The sequence below is a fragment of the Rhyacophila brunnea genome, unplaced genomic scaffold, assembly GCF_057557595.1.
Source record: "Rhyacophila brunnea isolate RB1 unplaced genomic scaffold, BYU_Rbru_1.0 scaffold_6, whole genome shotgun sequence".
NCBI classification, from domain to species: domain Eukaryota; kingdom Metazoa; phylum Arthropoda; class Insecta; order Trichoptera; family Rhyacophilidae; genus Rhyacophila; species Rhyacophila brunnea.
In genome coordinates this window covers 33,746,201-33,760,946 of record NW_028233276.1, presented here as the reverse complement: position 1 = coordinate 33,760,946, position 14,746 = coordinate 33,746,201, and positions in this window count along the sequence as shown.

The window sequence follows — 14,746 nt, the reverse complement described above, 5'->3', positions numbered from 1 at the left end:
CATGAGTGAGATCTGGATGATTTGACCGACTTTAGCCTTGTCCATGGCTTAGTTCCACCTCTCTTTGCATTTGGTGGCACGCAGGGTCTGTGCAAGCGGAAAAGCCGTGGAATTCTTGATCTAATCCGTCCATATGGAAGGAGCCCTTTCTCCGACCTTCGACCTATCTAAATAGTAAATACCACATCATTTTCCAGGTTGTAATAGTCCCTGCGAGTCATATATAAGTATTATCAATATAAAGTAATATTGATAGCCTTCCTAGATTGCCATAATTCAGTGAATATTTTATGTTCGTATAGAGACAGTGAGTCAAAGTAAGACCGATGCGTTAATGATACCCGAAACAACTGTAGATTGAATGGCATATAAGTGTTAGCCATATTTATAATAATTATATAATATTAACAGATTGAAACCTATTTTTTATCATGTTTGAACCTAAGAAAATCATGAGCCTCTACAATCTACATAATGGACGTTGTAATAACAGGTGTTTGTTTTTACGTGAAACTGATGTTGCCCATTTGCTCAACATACATTAAAAAACAACATGTGAATTTTTGCTCTGACTCTCAAATCCGGGACCTACGAGAAACTAAAATTACACAATTTAAACACTGTAGATATAATTTTTTTAATGACGTACTTGTACCGAATGGAGTCCTATCCACTAACAATTATTCATGTGTTTGGAATAATTATTATTACAGTACTACATAAGACATCTTTATAACCCACATTTACTTAACGTACCTACCTACTAGAGTGATATAATATTATTATTTTGAATCAAGATATTTTCTCATCTTTTCTCTTGGTAGTATAAATAATTCATGAACTATAAAAACTAGCTGCCTATCAGCATTTTATTGTGTACAGTCACTATCGGTTATTACACGCAAAGTTTCACGGATGACACTAAATTACCTGTTTCCAGTGATGGGTATTATAAAAAGAAATCGGCACGTCACTGCTACGTTAAAGTACAGTTGCGGAACATAATAATACATTTGTTGCATAAGCCGACCAATGGGTCTATTCTATGCTTATCGACCGCTAAAGTGATAAAGTGAAAAATATTATCAAACTTAGGGTAGGTTTGTATCAAAATATTAGCACTTATTGTAACAATTACACGAAGCCGGTTTTTATTGTTGCAATAAGTGCTATATTTTAACAGCACCTATCTTGCTGCTGTTAAAATATCGCACTTATTGCAACAATAAAAACCGGCTTCGTGTAATTGTTACAATAAGTGCTAATATTTTGATACAAACCTACCCTAAGTTTGATACTATTTATCAATTTAGTGTTCGATAAGTATAGAATAGACCCACAAGAGTGATTTGCATGTATATTCTTTGTTATTTTTATCGAAATTTAACAATCAACGAGTAGAAGTGTTTATATATAAAATATTCTGTACAAAAAGAATATATGAGGCTTCTATTGTAGGTGGAAAAAATATTTTCTAAAAAAATGTATTCGTTGTATTATATTAAAAAATCTGTGATATTCGAAAAATATTTTTAATCTAAAGTTTTACGAATAATAATTTTAAATAATAAAAATCTCGCACTTTGTATTATGTATTAATGAGTATGTAGCATAAACATGTTTTTCATCTATGTATGTATCCTTTCAAATAGTAAAACAAAAAATTGTTCTAGGTATTAATTATACTTATATTATACAATAAACTGCCTTATATTTTTTCAAATAACTAACACAGCTATTATTTTAGTACCTATGTAATGGGTGTCAATAAAAAAATTGCATTAAAATTTAATAACCAGTGAAATTTATATTTTTGAAAAATGTTGACTATAAACAATATTTAATTTTTTAAATTAAAATTTAAAAAGGTAATGCCACTTTTGTAAAAGTATGTTTTATTATAATTATTAGGTACCTATAAACTAACCACATATATATTTCCATACCATTTTGAGAATCTTATATTTCATTTTACATAAATACTTACCAATATATCTATATAATTATATTTCAATCTAATCATCACTCTGTACCAGAAAGCCAAAACGTAATTTAACAGTTGTTATGTCCTTAATATCAATGGACTCAATATTTTTGATAATTTCGAGTTTCTTGGATGAATATATTCAAAGGGATACTTTAATTAGCTCTGAAACTTAGTATCTGATTTGATACACACTAACTATGAGGCACAGAACTGATTAATCATATTGTTTAGTTACACCTTGAATATGACATTTCCTTATTTTTTTCATTCTCTTTTTAACTAACCTAACTAAGCCGCAATAATATTTGAAGCTTATATCCTGATTTTTTGTAGTATATTTCACATTTGAAGCCTTCTAGCCGATGACTGATTTTTTTTAGGTGATCGACACATTCGTAGTTTGGAAATGGGTATTGGTATTTAAAAATTACTCCACTATTGACCATCAAATAAATCGAAATGAAAACATGGATGCTATCCATTTTAAACTACGAGTAGATAGGTTGCAGCCCGTACCCAAACAGTTGAAATTAATTTATAACAAAACATATATTAACAACCTACTGAATAATGCGATTTGAGTAAAATTAATAATTAGGATTATATTACCAAACAATAATAATTGTATTAATCTTAAATAACGTTTCTTGTAATAAGTGTCTTTTTATACTTTTTGCATCATGTATTCAAATTTACAACCCTTTAAATGAGTTAGATACTTATTAATTATGAATATACCTCAGCTGAGGCATGGTCTAAAAAGTTCGTGACTAGACGATGAGAGGATTGTGCAAATGACGCGAGCCGAACGAAATACAATTTGTTATAAAAATTGAACGTGCGTCCTTTTTATGTTATGTTTATTATTATATTCGTAATAATAATAGTATAATCATTGACATGTTTTCTTTTTCAAGTACATGCGGAACGTTTTTTAGTAATTTTTACACGATTTAAGAATATATTCCCCCGACGCCATCACAAAACAAAATTACGTGCAAACAGGTCGACTAGCATTCTCCGAATGGCAATGCAGCCGAAATTTCGTTCCACATACAGATGAAAATTATTATTTGCCATTTCACTTATAAACGCTCTTAATCTGTTTGCAAATAAATTATTAATTAGTTACGAAAACGAAGTTGTCTTGTCATCTATTCCTGTTTAGGCAATGCATAAACCAATAAAAATGTATAACAGTCTATTTATATAATAATTAAACAATTTCTTTAATTAAAATAAAACAAAATATTTAATTATTTGATTTAACCACTTTGTAAATCACCTACTTAAAATCGGTCGTTTGCAATGGGGCTACATCGCTACAGCGTCGCATAATAATATATTATTATACTCCCTATGTATCGTACTAATATACCTATCCTATTTACGTTCATTCTTTAGATATATAATAATTAATTAAGGCACTATATAATAGTATTCCTTTATTTTTAATATGGATAACTGTATAGTTTTCATTGCAGGCCGAACCATGTGCAATGCGTTGTAAATAATCGAATTAAGAATATAGTTAATTGCTTAATGCAATGGGGGACATGCTCGTCGAAGGTCAAAATTGAGTTTTTATTGTATTTTCAAACCATGATCCTGGACACTCCTTAAACGTTGTAGATAATCTATTTATATAATTTTGAAGCCTTATTATCCTTTATAGTTATTTTAAACATTTGATGACTGCATGAAGTATTTTTGTTACATAAAATAGTATTCTTTTAAACCTCTCGCTCTAATGTTTTAGAATATAGTCATATTTCGGTACATAACTGTGCAGTGGTGTTAAGATTTTTTACATTTATTAATTTTTAAACGCATTTATTAAGCCATTAGTATAATTTATTACGAGATAATTTTTGTAAAATATTCACGATAAAAAATTATTTTGATAATCTCTGTGATCCCAAATTTGACAAGAATTAGGCATTTTATTATTTAAAAAATCGGCAAGATTAACACATTTGAAGATGATTCTAAAGATATTTATTAAAAGCTACGTCTTTGACCATTCAAGTGTGATAAACATCTTATGAATAATGATTGCTTTATAATAATTATTGACCTAAGAATAAGGTAGTGTTTTTTTGAAATACGCCATTTCTTTTGTCATTCCCCAGTAGTTAAGCTACAACATACGGCCGTAGCCATAAAATGACAAACTATAATTAAAGTAGGGAGTATAATTATGTTAACGCGCGTGTTTGAACATGTACTTAACAGAATTTTTTTTTATTTTTTTTTAAACGGTACATGTTCAAACACGCGCGTTAATATCATTTTACTCCTTACTTTAATTATAGTTTGTCAATTTATGGTTACGGCCGTACGTTGTAACTTAACCACTGGGGAATGACAAAAGAAATGGCGTATTTCAAAAAAACACTACCTTATTCTTAGGTCAATAATTATTATAAAGCAATCATTATTCATAAGACGTTTATCACACTTGAATGGTCAAAGACATAGCTTATAATAAATATCTTTAGAATCATCTTCAAATGTGTTAATTTTGCCGATTTTTTGAATAATAAAATGCCTAATTCTTGTCAAATTTGGGATCACAGAGATTAGCAATATAATTTTTTATCGTGAATATTTTACAAAAATTATCTCGTAATAAATTATTCTAATGGTTTAATAAATGCGTTTAAAAATTAATAAATGTAAAAAATCTTAACACCACTGCACAGTTATGTACCTAAATATGACTATATTCTAAAACATTAGAGCGAGAGGTTTAAAAGAATACTATTTTATGTAACAAAAATACTTCATGCAGTCATCAAATGTTTAAAATAACTATAAAGGATAATAAGGCTTCAATATTATATAAATAGATTATCTACAACGTTTAAGGAGTGTCCAGGATCATGGTTTGAAAATACAATAAAAACTCAATTTTGACCTTCGACGAGCATGTCCCCCCTTAATTAATATTGTTTGTTAAGTACCTTATCTGTAATTATTAATTTCATTTGTATTGGTTTACTTGCTATCTATAACCAATAGATTTTTTATATAAATCTAAAAATAAACAATGTAATTGTAATGTAGAATTACCTACTAATAATAATTAGGTTCCAATAAATCATTTTGACTGATTTTTCATGACATTTTAGTGTGTTTAATAAATGTCTTTGAATGGTGTATTATTACGAGTATTACTTTCACACATAGCTACTTCATAGATATGTACTATTATTCTAAATAAATATTGAAATACATTTTATCACTTCATGTATAGATAGGTACGCACTATAATAATTTGTACGTTATGTGTTATCTATTTTTAATAAATTTGCTTTCTTAAAAATGTGACTTTCATTTTCAATATTTTTCTTTTTGACAATATGATTCTGTGTGCTGAAAATATTGTCTGAGTTGTGGTGAGTGGTGACCATTTAGCCATATATATCAGTGGCGTGGGGTGGAGGTAAGCTGATGAATTCGACATAAATAGTGCACTATAATTCAAGTAAACTCTGCCTAAATCAAACCATAATCGTTTATGTATACGATGGGCGACCTGAAAAAAATAGTGCACACTTTTTCAATAATACTTGAATTAAGAATACATATCATTACAGATAGTGTAGGTTAGTTTTTTTTTTTAATTCATTAAGCCCTGTAAAACCAAATCATAGTAGATAAAAATATTATCTTATCTATAAAATATCCAAAATAACGTATGATTGAATAGCATAAATTTAGATTTTTTTATAGATAGACGATTTTTTATTACTATTATCTATCATGGGTTGGTTTTTGCAGTATTGGATTGAATTATAAAAAAACTAATCAGTACCATCTGCAGTTTGTATTCTGAATTCAATTAAAACAAATAAGTATGACAGACAAAGTTTAATGTGCACTATTTATGTCAGATCCCCACAGCCTACCTCCACCCTTACCCCTTTACTAAGAGAGATGTGGTATGCTGTGTATTTGGTTTTTATTTTTTTTTACGTTATTATTATTTTTCAATGATTAATATTTGGTAGGTATGTATTTTTTTATAACTTGATTTACCGGTAGGTAGGTACTTTTTAAATCTACGTATGAATTGTAAACATTTAGAACTAACAATTTGAAATATCTACAATATGTTTTAAATCAATACATATAAAAATATCAATTTTTGCAACACGCGCTCGCAGGTGAACGACGCTTAGTTAAGCAACAAACTAAGATTTAGCGGCGACACCATAGCAAATCATCTCACACATCTGTAAACCTTTTATCTTACTCTAGCGCGTGTCGCAGAGATAAGGGTGCCGAATACTTTCTCACTCGCGCTTATGCATCGTTTTTGTTCAGGCCTTGGTCTTAACCGTTTGTTTGCAAAAGCTGAATTCGGTCAAAATAGCAACCACTGATATTAAGGTCGATAATTCATATGCTACTCATAATATTATTGTTAATCTTAGTATTACAAGACATACTCAAGAATGACATGATGGTTGAAATTTCGTCCAGCAATATGATGATTGCTCGATGCAAAGGTTGTTTATGTGAGATGGTTGAAAAATCTGCATTGACATTGGTTCATGTGTGAAATTTATTTCTGTGGCAAAATTTTAAAAAGTTGGCTTTATTTAAGAAAAAGGGTGAAGTTTATATATTTTTTCTGTAGATATCTGTAGATAAATTAGATTTATGTATCATTTCATCATTTTATTGCAACTCTGGATGTCTATAACCTCAAATTTGCGATACATTTAAAACAAACAATTTGTTTATTGCACTTTTGTTTTTTTTCAGTACAAATATCATTAAAAAATTATATTTTGAATGAAAATTAACGATTGATAATCGTTAAACGAAGCTCTTGCTGTAAATTATTCAATCCTATAATTTTCCACAAACGTTTATTAGTTTTCTAATTTAAAAAATAGTTTTATAATCATTGTTTTATGTCAATCAATGTGTATAAGTAAAGAACACTAAAGAATATAAAATATCTCTAGGCCTTTTGAAAATAGCGATGTTAAATAATATATATTTAGTATTATAGGCAGCCAGTAGTGGATCAGGTGACTTAGATGATTATGCTGTAAACCAACAATAATAATAATATATCGATTTATAAGATCGTTTCTATTGAAACGTATTGACAAATACCTTACAATTTATACAATACATTACAGTTTCTATTAGGTATGCTCCAAGTGAGATATCTGGTAATGTTTAGAATGGCCTGTATAATGAAAAACTGATTTACCTTGGATCTTTCACAATCGAAATTATCAGAGTTGCTTTATTTATTGTTGCTATACGAATAATATAATAAAGCAGTGAGTATATTTCCGTAACACAAATATTCAGTAAATGTTTGAAAAATATTAAATCCATATTGTCCAAATGAAATTAAAAATATTCACGATTATAGAAACAGATTTTAGAGACAGTTTGATGGAAGATACGCCATTCGACTGCTAACTCATCAATAATTACAGAATGAGGTTCAATGGGAATTGGATGCAGTATAATCCATATTATTATATTATACTATTTTCAATGCATCAGACAACACAAAATGGCTTCATCATAAAATATTGTTGTTGAGCTGTTAAACCTCCGATATGACAAAATTTAAATTTATATGAGAGAAATACAATTGCTGTCTAAGCACAAATATTACGATAGAGTTTAAATTGCTTTAGAAAATTTGTGAAAAACATAATTTGTCTAAACTCAAAATAACATGTAGTAAAGGCTTGTCGTTACTGAGTATTTGTAATAGCTCCAATGTGATCACCCAATATTATATTGACGGTTTGTAACTACTAAAATCGTGCCTTCTTCGACAGAGTAGGCGAAATATGTAGCATAAATTTTTGTCATATTCCAACTCTTACAAAAATTCGAATAATAACTATTCGATTCTAAGCTAAAGCATGGACAATTCTTACTGATCACTATATAAATAAAATTAGAGGTGAGTGTTATGCTGCGATTACATTATGATCACGTTACGTGCTGTCACATGCTAGTATGGCGACAAAATTAGTCTATGGTTTCGTCATTCCGCATAATATTTTGACTGATCACTATTTCTATAAATTCTATTATGGAAAGTGCCAACTTTAATTTATTAGTATTTTGAATTATTATTCATGGTAATTTCAATTAATTTTAGCAGTTTCTACGTGTGCGTACGTTAAAATTGCTTGCGATATTGCATCTATAGATAATATTTTGAACAGAATCCAACCAGTAGATCATAAATAATAGATGTAAGCACCGGACATAGATAACAGTTTAATAGAAAATCCATAGAGAGAAAAAATAAAAACAAAGAGCGCGCGTTTTGACGTGATTCGAAAATGTGTAGGCATGGAGAATATAATAAAAAACGTTCATTGAGTCATACGTTTGCCGATGTAGCACGGTACGCGTGAGGTGACCTCATTGTTGTCCTGATGGTTTCGGCAAATTTTGCTGAAACTGAAGATGTTCGTTTAATTTAAAGGTTCAAAATGTGCTACGGGATGGGAACATCAGTCTGATAACATCTTAAATACCAAGAAAAACGGCATTACACATTTTTTCCGTGTGACAGCACATAACGTGATGATAATTTATTTGATGCATTACAGTGATATTTAAATGAGGCATGATTTCGATCATAAATTATATTTCAATTTTGGTGGTAAGTATATAACATATTTAGGACTTTGTCACATCAGAGGTTTCAACAGCTCAAAGATAATACATCCGTCATTCAAATAAGATATAAAGAAGGTTCTCTAATTTGAGTATCTGAGCAAGGCCAAAATAATAACATTCGTAATCGATATGCAATCTATGATACTAATAAAATAAGATTTCTACACAGTTAAATATTTTTATTGTGTGCAACGTTAAATTTATTCGACTATTGTTTAAAGGTCGTTCTATGCGAGTACATAGAATGCAAACTGCAGCTGATCCAATTTGACGTGCATTACTTATTGAATAATTCATACGTAATTTTCTGTCAGTCACTATAATTATTTCAAGTTTTTTATACTTAACTATGAACAAAATTACGAATAAAAAATATGCAATAAAATTGATTGGTGGATTTCATTTTAGAGACACGCGATATATTGTTTGCAATACTTTTAAATGACATGTTGATCTTCATAAAAAATATAAAAAAATATTATAAACTATACATTCTAAACGTACTTAGTCGCTTTTTATTATTTCAGACAATAAAACATAATTAAAATGCAGCTATTATATATTATGTAAACACACTAACATTCAATTTCTTGCATTGTGTATCCAAATGCAACTACTAGAAATTGCATTTGTAACAAGTAACGAGTTGCTAATTGTTTGTACTAGCAAATTATTTTTGTTTCGTATAACAAATGTCTTCTAATAATGCATACAGTCATGTAACTTTTATTATAAAATTATTATTATTTGACCATATGCGATCCTAATAAGAGCATATGGGCCTTCATATGGTGGACGTTTCGTATCAAAAGATTTTTGTTTTTACTTTTTTTTTATGTTAGCCACTTGCTCAACTTATCAAGTCTCTGGCTCCAAACACAAATTTAAAATCAAGGTATGCATATTTGTCAGATGCAGGATTCGAACCATTACCCACGACATTGTAAACCTACGTGTAAGCCGCTCGGCCATTATTATAAAAGCAGAAAGACGTTAAGAAGCTCACGCCTTTAAGCCAATCTACCACCCCAACCGTTAAATTCGATTGAGTTGGAAAATATATTTTTTACATAATATTTGAGACTTTCGTGGTTGTTTATTATCGTAATAGATTTTTGGGTTTTCAAAACGTTGAGGAAAGAACGAAGAAAAACACGCAGTAAAAATCCAAAAATCTATTACGATACATTTTTTTATTGCATCTATGACTGAGTGAAAAGATTTAAAATTACATTCTCGATCGGATCCGATATTTGGCATGAATAGTATGAGACATCGTGCTTGCACATCTGCCCGTATAGTTTGTGGTTTATTGGTAATTTTAATATTATTTTACAATATATTCGTACATATCTCACAATCTTGTCACTAATATAACATCATATTTACATAATTAGGGCTACTGTTATATTATATTGAATAATGTCTCTAAACACGGGACGTTAAAATCGATCCGTATTATACGTAGTACAAAGCATGGCCCCCACAAGGGAGGACTGACATGGCTCTAGTTTGGTGTCCCGGGCGTGGGAGTTCGACCAGTAAAGTGACATAAACACACATCACAAATTTGCACTAAGATGAAATTCTATGTGATTATTGATGATTGATATAATAAAATGATAATTCACCTCCATACATTTATTTAAATTATTTTTAATGTCACCAGTTTTTATTAAAATGACTATTTATCAAATATATTGAAGGGTCACATATTACTTGACTACTATAAAAAGGAATCGAGATCAGTGCTTCATAATATATTCTATACATAAATATTTATGTGGAAATGACATTGTAGAGATGCTAATTCTTTCAACGACGAGTATAAACTTTAAAACTGTTTATAAATCCATCAATTGCAAATAATAATCCTTGAAAATGGTACGTATTGTTTCAATCAAATATATGCCAGTCAATTCACCCACCTAAATACCGATAACAAATTCATTTCATGTATAAATACAGGTTTTATTTAAGCCGTGTATTTTATATTATGTAAATAAATAATCAAATTTATCATTATGATTTCAATCAATATATTATAATTGTTGAATGTCAAGTTAAAAAAGACCACTGACGGTTAGAATCCTTGGCCATTTAAAATTAAAAAAAAAACGGAAAAGTTACTAAACAAAATAATATTTTAAAAACGATCTCCGGTCCGAATATAATCCGGTGTTAATTAATATTCCAGGGATATAATGTAAGTACCACACGTTATAATTTTCAACTCAAATCTCAATAGGCTGACTAAATGATTTGGTTTTGATGAATGACGCAAGGAGAGAAGACGGAAAGAATATCATGTGTCGTTCGCTCGTTTTGTATGGGGTTACATGTAAATTGTACGTATTACATTTCACCGTAGGACAGTTCGCCGTGAGCTTTCTTATCGGAAAGTATACTATACGGTCATCTCTGATTTTAGCAAAATTCATGAATTCAATAATGAAAACCTAACCTAACCTAACCCTCACCTACCCTAACCTAATGTCATTTCCCTCCATTTTCGAAAATGAAAAACATGCTGTCACTTTTATTTTGTTGTCTGGTTTTTCGTCTGGATTTTAGGACTTGGAGGTGAATAAATAACACACCGGAATTGTTTTGGAAATGGCAAGGTATATTTAAGTTAATATTATATAATAGTTACATTTTTAATAATTTATTTTACGGAGGACGAAATGTACGTGTTTGCGATTTTGCTGTTTGCAGCGTTCTGCCCACCATCTTGTGTTTCGCTTTCAACCAGAAGCATTGTCAAAAAGGCAACGTTGCAAATATTTTTCAACCGTCATAAGCTACGGCATTGCCGGCTCTATTATTTTTATTATTTATTTTCGTAATCAGCGCTTTACTATTTGTTGGATTTGATACCGACTTGGGCCTCTCCAGATACACAGAGACATCCCCAAATGGGGACCATACGGCGGTGTAACACTAACCTAATCTAACAAATAAACCAGTATATCGGCTATTTTCAAAAATTGTTTGCCGTGGTTGCCAGTAAACTGGCAAGAACCGTATTTTATTTAGACATGAATTTAACCTCACCATATATTTCCGATACAACATTTCACGCCAAACTGCATACGTACAAATTTTCGGACACGGTTGTATGGATATTTTTCAAATCGAACCAAGATGTACAAACACCATGTAGGTCAGGGATGGCGAACCTTTTTACGAACGGGTGCCAAAATTTCCCAAATAATATTTTTCGACTCTCCGACGTGCCAAGCAGTTTTTCATGGCGAAAAAATGAAAAAGTAGTATTTAGAAATTCTATTAAAAAAGTTTAAAAATTACAATTGAGTTCTTGATATTCTATCTTTCACCGTGTTTCTAGCTGAAGGCATATCTTTTATAATTTGAATACTTTTTTACTTGTTTTAAAAATTTCTCTCTTCCACTCTTCTTTCATATATTCTCTATCCAGTGATGTCCCGTGGGGGTAGGCAGATCGAGCGTTACTTGGGGGCGGCAGTTACTCGAAGGGCGACAATTTGAGGAGATTCATTTCATATATTATATAGGAATAACTACCTAAACTTAGTAATACCTAACGAAAATATTTTACCATTAAAAAAATCAGCTCACTGGTTGGAAACAAAATGCATTAATTAACACAAAGATTTAACTGGACTGTAATTATTTGTCGGGTTCGCGATGATGTGTAAGAAGCCACTGTACTGCCAACATCAAAAAAATCCCACTTTTGGGGAAAAAATATTTATAAATTTAATTTTGTATGTTTTAGTCAATTTAGTGATATATATTTTTTTAGTACCTACCTAATATGTACAACACATTTCTTAGATATTGGAGTCATGAAAGGATGATAAAAAATACTGTATAAAAATGGGGCCGCATGTTGGCGCTGCCTAGAGGCGGCATTTTGTCTAAGGATCTCACTGTCTCCATCACTGAACGGTTTTCCTTAGCGATTATGTTTGAGGCAAAATAACAAGCAGTTATTATATTTGAATGACTGCCGATAATTAAGGTTTATGATCGAATATTTTTATTTTTAATAGCTTGATCCTAAATACCGATCTATATTATTTACATTAAATGCAATGATAATTCTTGAAGAGGATTTGCCTGCTATTTTTTATACAATGCGATATGTTATTAATTATGCATGAATTTTATCATTTCCGTTTGGGCATCGATTGGAAAATAATATAAAAAACCGAAGAAACACGCATGGCTATGCCGTCATTATTTTTTAATATTAAATATATAAGGTATTTATATATTTATTTGATAAACTTTTGTACTTATAAAAAAAACATTTTTTAAATAATTAAAGGTATTGTCTTCTTTTTAAAATGAAACATTCGCGTGTCATGCAAAATCATCTCGCGTGCCATAGGTCCGCCATCACTGATGTAGGTTGTCTTCCACCAAGGATTAACAGTAAGGAAAATCATGTAAGTATTGCGTAGGTTCCTCACTCTTGGTATAACCCCAGCATTAGAGTCTCCTAGTGACTAGTCTAAATTCTAAACTATTAGTTACCATAGTTACGTAATGTGATAAGTTTATTTCACTTATGTATGTCTTGCAATCAAAAAAAAAATCTGCTACAGGGCATACCAAAGCTGAGAATTAATAAACGACGTATAGTAGGTACCTGGCATAAAGACAAACGTAATGATTGAGCAATATCCGAGACAGGACAAAGCGAGGAGTGCATCACTCTCTGATATGCATAAGAACTACTGGTATTTTTTTACAAAGAAAAGTTTCACTTAATATATAACCACTGAATATACGTAATAAGTATGTCTAAGTAATATTATGAATGAATAGTACACGCACGGCTTCATTAAATAAAATTGAAAAATAAATTAATCCCACAAATTAAAACTTCAATTCTCTAGTTCAGTGGTTTCCAAAATTTATGTTACTACGCCTCCCTTTAAAAAAAATCTAATATTGGCGCCTCCCCCTCCCTTTTATTTCATTAAATAATACAGACACTTTTTAAATAGTTAACACTGTACTAATACAAAAATGGAAAAAATATATAAAAATAAACAAGGTTTTACTACTTATATTAAATTGAATGCATTAGTGGTCCTTGCATTGATTTATTCACTCATTTTTTTTTAAATTTCAACCAAATAGACAAGTTTAACAACAAAATTATCGTTCCTAAACAAATTTGCCTGAAATTTCAACACTATGATTTGACCCTTTTATTTCATTTTTTCACGTGATAGCCAGCGCGCTCCACAATAGTATTGAAGTGAGGTACGAGGGTGGGTCAATAATTCCTTAGAAAAAAGCATTAAAACAGTTTTTATTTTTGTATTTTTTTTTTATTTCTCAACATAATCTCCTTGGAGCTCAATACACTTGGTTAGACGTTTCTCAATATTTTTTAAACCGTCAGAAAAATAAGTTTTCGGAAAGTCCTCAAAATAAGCATTTGTCCGATCGATGACTTCTTCATTTGAAAAAAAACGTTGTCCACTTAGCCATTTTTTTAAGTTTGGGAAAAGGAAAAAGTCACTGGGGGCTAAATCTGGCGAATACGGTGGGTGGTCGACCAATTCGAACTTCAATTCTTCAATTTTAGCCATTGATCGTAAACATGTGTGAACACGGGCATTGTCCTGATGAAAGAGGATTTTTTTCCTGTTTAAATGAGGCCGTTTTTCTTCAATTTTGTTTTTTAGCTGGTCCAATAAAGATGCATAATAATCCCCTGTTATTGTTTTTCCTTTTTCCAAATAGTCAACGAAAATAATTTCACGTGCATCCCAAAATACAGTAGCCATAACCTTACCAGCTGATTTTACGGTTTTCGCCTTCTTTGGACATGGTTTGCCTTCGCAATCCACTGCTTTGACTGTTCTTTCATTTCGGGAGTATAGTGGTGTATCCATGTTTCATCTACAGTCACAAAGCGACGAAAAAATTCATCCGGATTGCGTTGCATGAGCGACAACAGGGCTTTAGAGGCCACCACCCTATTGCGTTTATTGTCGACTGTGAGCAAACGCGGCACTCATCTTGCAGAAATTTTTTTCATGCCCAATTTGTCATGTAAAATAGAAA